At 36.0% G+C, this 8056-nt stretch overlaps 1 non-coding gene across 1 annotated transcript; it reads right to left on the bottom strand.

Moving 5' to 3' along the window:
* Nucleotides 1–1431: 1431 nt before the first annotated feature.
* On the bottom strand, nt 1432–1538 carry LOC125473968. Its single transcript, XR_007255743.1, has one exon. It is a non-coding gene; the product is annotated as a small nucleolar RNA R71 (small nucleolar RNA).
* Nucleotides 1539–8056: the final 6518 nt, after the last annotated feature.

Genomic DNA, 8056 nt, shown 5'->3' with positions numbered 1-8056 from the left:
TACACACACTCAAATACAAAGTTGTCTTCCATGTCATCGAATTCATCCATGTTTGTTCTTTAGTTCAATCATGAACTAAATCCTTTTGCAAGGGTTACAGTGTACTCTTATCATGAACATCTAATTCTCGTTATTTTATATTAATCTCAATTATTTTTCATGTTGAGTAATTGTTATTTTGCATTATTGTTATCAAATAATTGGCCATTATTTGTGCAAAGAATTAAATTGTGACTAACAGGTTGAGTTTAGTAGATTACTTCTCATAACAATTACCATGAATTTCATAGTTGAGTAGACATACTAGTTATGGTTTGTGTAGTTTGGTGTAGTTATCCATTGAGCGTAAAGGGTTATGAGTATCTATATCTTATGGCTAGACATAACATAGGTGGATAGTTAGAAACATGATTAGAATATTCGAACAGAAAATATTGACAAAATCAAGGGATAATTGCTAGCAACATGGGAATAATTTGATGTTAATATGAATAATGGGATTAGATAGGATTGAGAATAAGGAACCTGATGTCCTAGTGCTTCCGCACATTAATCTTTTATAATTCATTCACGTTTACTTCGTGTTCGATCGATTGTTATTTTTACTTGCGTTTCGTTTCTTTGCATATTTGAATTTGTGATCATAATCCTTCTTTTATTTAATTTTAGTTTGAAGTTAATCGCAATAATAAATTTAGGTTAATCCGATCTTTGTTAGAAAGACACTCTACTTATCACTATATTACTTGGACGATATTGCACACTTGCCATTATCACAACAAGTTTATGGCACTGCGGCCTCAGATTGAGTTTAATTTAATTTTCTTTTGTTTCTTTCTTATTATTTTGTTTTATTAACTTTTCAATTTTAGTTAGTTTAATATTTTTTTTTTTGGGTTCTTTCTCACTGTTTTCATTGTTTCTTGTAGGCGAATGCTTGGTAAGCATTTGTCAGATTGCGTACTATTTGAGTTTGAACAAGAAATTGAGAAAAGACTTCGTGAAATCTACAAGGAACAAAAGAAAGGTAGTGAGAAAGAAAATGGGCAAGGGAATAAGATGGCATTAGTTCAGAATGAAACGATGGGAGACCTTGATATTCCAACCATTCCAGGATCATCATCAAGCATAGTTCTTCTTGTAGTTGTAAAAAATTATGAATTGAAGAATATCCACTTTAATATGATGCCTTCCTTTCATGGCATAACACTAAAGATCTGTTGGCACATATTAGAGATATCTTCAACATGGTCTCAAACATGGCGTTAACAGAAGGGGTCACCGAGGAACATCTGATGATGAAGGTCTTCCAGACACTATGAAAGACAAAGCAAAGACATGGTTGAATTCTTTGAAGCCTGGAACATTGACAAGTTGAACAATATTCAGAATAAATTTTTGGAGAAATTCTTTTCGACTTAGATGACCAATACACTTAGAGATAATATCATGTAGTTCACTCAATAGGCTAATGAGACTTTTTCTGAGGCATAGGAGAGATTCAATAATTTGTTAATTTAGTGTCTGCACCATGGTTTGCCTACTTTAGTTCTCATGCAAATATTTATAAGGGATTAATAGCTTCAAGCAAAGTTGCGGTAAACAACCTTGGAGGGGAATCAATTAAGAACAGGACGCTAGCTGAATATCAAGCATTTTTTTATACTTTGGCACTTGAAACACAACATTCTGAAGCAAGAGGAAAACGTGCAAGGGTTTTTGAGATTAACAATTCTAATGATTTTGCTTCAAGGGCACAAATCGAAGCAATTGGTAGTAAACTAGACACTTTGCTTGCTATGAATGGGAGAGCACCAGTTCAAGAGACTTGTTCTATATGTGCAGTTCCTGGTCATTCTAGAATTGCTTGTCCGTATGGAGTTGATTTTCTTGAATTATTCAAGAACAAGTGAACATGGTGAAGACTGCAGCGGAATGGAAAACAAGTTCAGACATCCCGATAATGATCCATACTCTAGTACTTAGAATCAAGGGTGGAGAAATTATCCAAGAGCAAGCAAAAGCAATAACTCTTCGTAATGGAAAACAAGTGAAGATTGCAGCGGATTTGGGACCAAATATTGAGGAGGAAGAGGTCCAAGAAACTGCACAAGAGCAACAACCATTGTCAACTATCCTACAACCATCAGCCATCACGGGACCCATCGCAGACACTTCTTCGAAATCTGCCATTGCTGTCGTGCCACTACCTATGCCTTTTGTCCACACCGTGAAGCTATATGTGCCCCTTATTCCTTTTCCTCAGTGGCTTAAGAAGAATAAGTTAGATGAGAAGTATTTCAAATTTTTAGAGATGTTTAAGAAATTGGAGATTAATATTCCATTTGCCGATACTCAGGAGCAGATGCCGAACTATGCCAAATTCATGATGGACATCATCTCAAAGAAAAGAAAATTCAATGATCATGAGATGATTCAGTTGACAAAAGAATACAGTCTAATCTTTCAAAGAAAGCTTTCGCTCAAGCAAAAAGATAGAGGGGGTTCAAAATTCCATGCATTATTGGTGCTATTTTATTTGAAAAAGCATTATGTGATTTGGGTTCTACTGTTAATTTATTACCTTTATCTGTTGCTAAAAATATTGGAATAGGTGAAATTGAACCCACTATTGTTTCTTTGAAGATGGGGGATAGATCAATTGCATATCCGGAGGGAATAATCAAAGATGTATTGGTGAAGGTTGACAAGCTATTTTTTCCAGCAAATTTCTTGGTGTTGGATATGGAAGAAGATTTTGAGACTCAGTTGATTTTGGGTCGGCCTTTTCTTATCACGGCAAGAACTTTGATTGATGTGGAACAAAGGAGTTTGACCCATTGTTATTTTTCCTTGCGTTTCGTTTCTTTGCATATTTGAATTTGTGAGTCATAATCCTTCTTTTATTTAATTTTAGTTTGAAGTTAATCAGAATAGTAAATTTAAGTAATGCGATCCTTGTTAGAACAACACTCTACTTATTACTATATTACGTGGATGATATTGTACACTTGCACTTATCACAACAATGGCCACTATTATTTCCTGCCAAGACCTAGCCTTTTTTGGGGGCCATATATCTTGGATATCCTTTGGCAAGATAAAGATTGGCTTAAAGACATCTTGGTAGTCGACGACGACTCGGAGGGACACTCCATCTCCTAACCTACATCTCAACAATGACCCAGAGAACATTGGCGTATGTCGACCAGAGTTGACCAACCAGGTAATGCAGATCATTTCAGAACAATTTCTGATTGGTAATCAATATCAAATTGTCCTCATCTTTGTTAACAATAATAACCCTATTCAAAGAGAAGCGTAAATCAACTTCCTTCAGAACCTAAACAAAAAGTCCATTAAACTTAGAGAAAGTCACCTCATCCACCTTGACCATAGTACCTATAGACTAAAGAATGTTACCAATGATGCGTTCCTCATGAAACTATATTGGTAACCTGGGTAAACGAACCCAAACCTTGAAGTTCATGACCCTATCCACATCCCTGAACTCATATGTCCACCTTTCAAGGCGGAAGATTTTCCCTTTGACATACAAAGGCCGATTGTCTAAGATAACTACAGTTCATCATCATCAGTGAACTCAACCGCAAGCAATCAGTGATCAAAATGGTCCTGATAAAATTGATTCTTCACATCAGTATTCTAGATTGAGCCTAACTTCCACTTAATCAATGTAGCTTCCAAATTCTTCCCAAGCATCGTACCCATGAGCACTCTCATATCCTAATACTCAATAATAGTAGAAGAATTAAGTTGGTTTGTACTAGAGTAACCCAGTCTCCATGGTGCGGTTGTTATTAGATCTCTCGACCATTATGGGTTGTTGTCTAGGTTGAGGAAAGAACTTAAAAAAGGTTTGCCCATGAAGGTAACCTAGGGTTGGGAACAAGCCTTCGGCTATGAGAGGGAGAGGCATCACAATGAGATCTAGGGGTCATAGCATAGTATAGACTAACTGAGTAAAGGATAAATGAAAGAAGAAATGATGGAGATCCCCAGTGACCCACTCAGTTCTTAAATAGGGACCTGGAGGAATCCAACCTACAGATGATAACAAAAAGTTAGGATAGGAAAGATTTCTCAAGAAATCGAAGCTAAAAACTAAAATAATGGCTATCATATCACATGATTGTCTATCTATATAGGTAGTAATTAACACAGCCCTCCTAAAAAGGTTAACAGGACAACCACTACAAGTAAACCCTTTGGCTTCTGATGCCCCTATGGAACATAAAAAAAAACCGTCCCTCTAAAGGCCAATCATGGCTTCGATTGAAGCAATTACCACTAGAAAGAAACTCCCTCAAGAGTATCCACCAGCATGTTACTGTTTACCGTGAGGTAATGATTATAAGGCCAACATGAGAATCCAGAACCACACAAGTTCTAGGGAACTTCAATGGTTCATAGAAACCCTAAAATTAACAGACCAATTATTTATTACCGTACTAAAACATGGACGCTTGCTTGCCCAAACAAAAACACGCCTAATCATAAGAACCCTAGGCCTAAGTTTAGCAATGATTTCTACCCTATACTAATGTTTTCTCCAACCTTTGAAGCTATTACACAAACCTAGCTTAACCTTGTGAGAAATAGCCAAGAAAAAACAACAAAGAAGTTGAAAACAAGAATTGAAACAATTCCCCACAAGGAAAATTGGAGAAAAATCATCTCTCTTATAATCCCAGACGGCGGCACAATGGAACCCTAGGTTCCCCCGAAGGGGGTAGGACTCTTCTAGAGTCCATAGTAAAGTTATGAAATTATTTTATGGTTAGTATTTTGATGCTTATGGATGTTCCTTTTTTTTAAAAAAAACAGAAGTAACAATGACCTTGTTTCTTCCATCTTAGCGAAATGTCGTACTTTAACAAGCTCGATTTTAGTTCTTTGGATAAAGTTGAAATAGATAATCCGACTAGTGAAGCTTAGAAAGCAATTGTCATGATCTCTATCAGAAGACACATGCCCTGACACACTACAGATGGAACACTTTGCTGAAGAGGATTCCTGAGTTTCGCGGCTCGCTCTTCAGGGATGCTTTGATCACTAGAATAAGATCTTTTTGCCTGAAGTAAGACATGACTAGCAGCATCTTTGCTTCCAATACTTTAAGTCTGTGAATGAATATAATTCTAAAGTCTGTCGAATCCAGTCACGCCTTAAATTTGTAAGGAGGAGTTAACTGAACAAGTTCTCCTGGAGAAGACATTCCTAACTTTCCATGCCTCTATTATTGTCAGGCATCAACAATGTAGATCTCATAACTTCTCAACTTTCCTTGCTTCACAACTTTTACAACTTTCAAAACTTCTGTCTTATTGATCGCTCAAATGAGCAACCAACTTTTGATGAAGAAGAACCATCAGGTCTGCTCAACTAGCTCGAATGATTCTTTGCCTAAAGCAAACACGAGAGGATCACGAAACACAAACTTAGGGGTGTTGGAGCTTTGAGACTTATTGTCCCACATCAGGGAACATTTAGTTCCCAATGGCCTTTATATAGGTCTGTTTTTTATACTAGTAGTTAGGATTTGGACCATTTCAAAAAGGATTGAAGGCTTGGGCCTTATGGTTGTGTGGATTATGTTTGTATAATATAGCCTAATACAATTAATCTTAATTAATCAAGACAAGGGCCTTGGGGCCTTGGAAGTTAAAATTAATTAGAGTTCATTAATTTTAATTTCAAATTAAGTTTTTAATTAACATATTAATTACAAACCGTTTGGATTAAGAGACACTGTTTTTAGAAAAAGTTGTGTATTTTCATTCAATAGATATTTTAAAGGGTATGAAACAACCTATATATTTGCAATCTCAATTTCCAATAGAATCATCTTTGTTTACTCTTTCTCTTCCATACAAAAATTCCAGACAGTACACACACAAAACAAATTCATCCGAATTCTATAATCCAGTGCAGGTTGTAGAATTAGATAGTTGTATCCTGGTCAAGCAGACATCGTAGAACCACAAGTACAAGAGTGGGACGGAAATACTATTCGAATGACATAGCTTTTGCGTTAGCCTCTATCTGTGATTCATTCAAGTTAATATCATTTTAATTCCTATATTTAATTCTGTTATTTCATTATGTATTGCAAGTATTTTTCTTTAATAAAGAATTAGTATTTCAAGTTATGTTATTTTCATTTATTTCTGAATTGTTCTCCAACAACAGATAGGCAAAAAAACCGAAGTACCTAGAAACCCAACAAGGCCAAGAAAAAAACCCCACAAACCATTGAGTTGACAAAAACTAGTCAAAATGAACCAAAAACCAATAAGATTAGTTCACTTTTGATTTTGATTTTGAGACTCTAAAAACCGAAACTGAACCGAACTGGGTTGCAATTATAAGTATATATAATTTTAATTTTAATCTTATTATATAGCCCAATACCCAAGTTCTTAAAGCCCAACCTCAAACATCACATATTAAATCCTTTAGGCCTAAGCCCAAATCAATTACTCAGCTTCTCTTTTAGTTTTTTTTTATTCAGATACCCCTTACTCCACAGGGTGGTCCCAAAGACACCATATTGGGGAATTCTGTCATCCAAGATGCCTCAATACCTAAGGAAGATTAAAAAAAAGGTGATTTTGTATAAAATCAACAAAAAGTTACAATGTTAACAATATAACAACAATATTTATGTTAATTATAAATAGGTCAATCATGTATTATGATACTTAAATGCATTTAAAATAAACAAAAATTACAAAATCTACCACTACAGTTGGCGCCCACTCCAACTAACACACCAGTCTCATATTCTTTATATTCTAGAATAGGTCAATACGGATTCAGGCACATCAATGTAGTTTTCATTTCCTGATTCTGTTTTTTACATTTGGATTCAGATGCTGCGTTACAATGTTCATGTCCTGGTTTCATTTCTTTCTCTCATATGCCTTCTATGCTTCACATCTCGTGTAACTCTTGATTTTTACATTTGGATATAGACATTGCATTGTAGTGTCTATTTCTTATTTCTACATTTTACATTATTTTTATGTTTAAATTTAGACTAGGGGTGGGCAAACGGGTAAAGGAACCGCGGGTCGAGGCGGATAGTCTAGGTTTGGGACAGGTACGGGCCGGTTCTAAATATTTTAGAGAATAAATGGGGCAGGGCAAAGTGGGGCGATGTCATTTATGGGGCGGGCCGAGTCCATATACTTAGAAAAACGGGGCCCCGAACCGACCCGTTTCTAAATATAGTGAATGGATGATCAGACTCCTTCCTCTCTTCCAGAGCATCCACACTCATGTCTTCTCCTGCTCGACGACATCACCCTTTGCGACTCTATACCTGTTTTTCTCACCGCCGTTGCGACCACCATGACGACACTACCTATCTCTCCTCTTGGATGACATCCCAGAAAACCTAGGTCCTAGAACCATGACGACACTACCCATCTTTCCTCCTTGACGACATCACCGTCGTCGCGACGTCCAACAACCCATCACCACCGTCAAGAACACTGCCACCAACCATTATCCTACTAACATTTACGTAATTCTGAATTAGGGTTTTTTTTTTTTTTTTTTTTTTTGAATTTCTGGTTTAGGGATTTAGGGTTTTTTTAATTAGGATTTGTAGATTTTGTTCTGGGTTCTCAATTCCTAAGTTCTAGAATATAGGAGTTGAAGTCGTTGAACTATTGAAGATTAAGCCTTGCGACCCTTGCCAAGTTGTCTTGCACTCTTGCTCAAAGTTCCTCAAGTAAATTCCTTTAAGTTCTGATTGTTCTCCTGAGTTCTGGATTCCGTTTTGTGTTGCTCAGTTGAAATAGCTATATATTTTGTGTTGCTTTCTTATATATTTTGAGTTATAGGTTCTCAATTCCTGAGTTCTTAATAAATTATCTTAAAGGAATTACTTATTCATATTTGAATTGAGAACAAGAAGACAATGTTCTAGACTTTCCGTTCTGTTTTGGAAGTATCTATGAATAAGTAATTCCTGAGTTCTTGATAATTGTTGTGGAGAGAACATGTAATTCGATTCTTGGTATAA

The sequence above is a fragment of a genome, unplaced genomic scaffold (assembly GCF_019419815.1).
Source record: "Pyrus x bretschneideri cultivar Hongxiangsu unplaced genomic scaffold, Pyrus_bretschneideri_v1 Contig110, whole genome shotgun sequence".
In the NCBI taxonomy this organism is placed as follows: domain Eukaryota; kingdom Viridiplantae; phylum Streptophyta; class Magnoliopsida; order Rosales; family Rosaceae; genus Pyrus; species Pyrus x bretschneideri.
The sequence above is the reverse complement of the archived record's forward strand: the minus strand, read 5'-3'. Positions and strand labels throughout refer to the sequence as shown.